This window comes from Hippopotamus amphibius, chromosome 11 (genome assembly GCF_030028045.1).
Source record: "Hippopotamus amphibius kiboko isolate mHipAmp2 chromosome 11, mHipAmp2.hap2, whole genome shotgun sequence".
Lineage (NCBI taxonomy): Eukaryota > Metazoa > Chordata > Mammalia > Artiodactyla > Hippopotamidae > Hippopotamus > Hippopotamus amphibius.
In genome coordinates, this window is record NC_080196.1 from 22,410,620 (window position 1) to 22,412,178 (window position 1,559).

Below are 1,559 nucleotides of genomic sequence, written 5' to 3' on the forward strand. Positions count from 1 at the left end.
TATTTCTTTATTCTTTTTAAAGTTTATCAGTATTAGTTTGTGGATTCTTATTTCTTTCAATTCATTAGTATCATAGTTTCTCTTATTCCCCAAATTGTCTTAGAATTGAACAGTGGTAGGACCTTCAAACTGGCTTCTGTTTCTTTTTTTGTGTGTTTTTATAGTTCTTAGAGAATTTCCTTACCTTTTTTTGAGTGTATGTGATTCTTTCCTTAGGTAACAAGAAGTGTATGATGATGGAAAGAATCAATATAAGTTCTGAAGACTACTTTGTTTTACTGGGTTTTTCTAAATGGCCTCATCTGGAGTTAGTTCTCTTTGTGATTGTCTTGATGTTCTACTTGATGACATTGATAGGCAACCTGTTCATCCTTATATTGTCACACGTGGACCCCCATCTCCACACACCCATGTATTTCTTCCTCTCAAACCTCTCTCTTCTGGATCTCTGCTACACAACAAGCTCCATCCCCCAGTTGCTGATCAATCTCTGGGGCCCAAAGAAGACTATTTCTTATGCTGGCTGCATGATTCAGCTTTATTTTTTCCTTGCATTGGGAACCACAGAATGTGTGTTACTGGCGGTAATGTCCTATGATCGTTATGCAGCGGTATGTAGGCCCTTGCATTACATTGTCCTCATGCACCCTCGTTTCTGCTGTCTGTTGGTTGTGGCTTGTTGGGTAAGTGGTTTTACTGCCTCAACCCTTCATTCCTTCTTTACCTTTTGGGTACCCCTGTGTGGACATCGCCAAGTGGACCATTTCTTCTGTGAAGTTCCAGCACTGCTGCGACTGTCATGTGTTGATACCCGTGCTAATGAGCTGACCCTCATGGTCATGAGCTCCATTTTTGTTCTCATACCTCTCATCCTGATTCTCAGCTCCTATGGTGCCATTGCCCGGGCAGTGCTGAGGATGCAGTCAACAACTGGACTTCAGAAAGTCTTTGGGACGTGTGGAGCCCATCTTATGGTTGTGTCCCTCTTTTTCATTCCAGTCATGTGCATATACCTCCAGCCACAGTGAGGAAATTCTCAAGATCAAGGCAAATTCATTGCCCTCTTTTATACTGTTGTCACACCTAGCCTCAACCCACTAATCTACACTCTCAGAAACAGAGATGTAAGAGGGGCAGTAAAGAGACTAATGGGGTGAGAGTGATCTGGTATACTTGTAACATTAACAGTGTAATGGGGCATCTCTTCACCAATGGTTCATCCACCCATCCACTCATCAATTCCTCTTTCATTCACTTGTATTAGCACTTATTGAGCATGTACTCTCGCAAGATCAGAGTTTGTGGTAGCAGATATTTATTAAACACAGTCTGCCTAAATTCTACTCACTCTCTAGTGGAGATAATAGCCATGGAAAATATGGGTCAAACATGACTATTACTTCTTTCAGTGCACAGACCGAATAAAAGTGTTCTTTTCTTAACTGGAAATGAAGCATAGAATTTGTTGTAAAAATTAGTAAAATTCAACTGTAACATTCCTATGAAGAGGTGATATTCTTAATTTTAAATTACCTTGAATGTGTCTTTCAATTTCTTGC

General features: G+C 40.3%; 1 pseudogene; it reads left to right on the forward strand.

The window, feature by feature from the left end:
- Window positions 1–230: 230 nt before the first annotated feature.
- On the forward strand, window positions 231–1,157 carry LOC130831617 (olfactory receptor 2J3-like; annotated as a pseudogene).
- The last annotated feature ends 402 nt before the right edge of the window (window positions 1,158–1,559 follow it).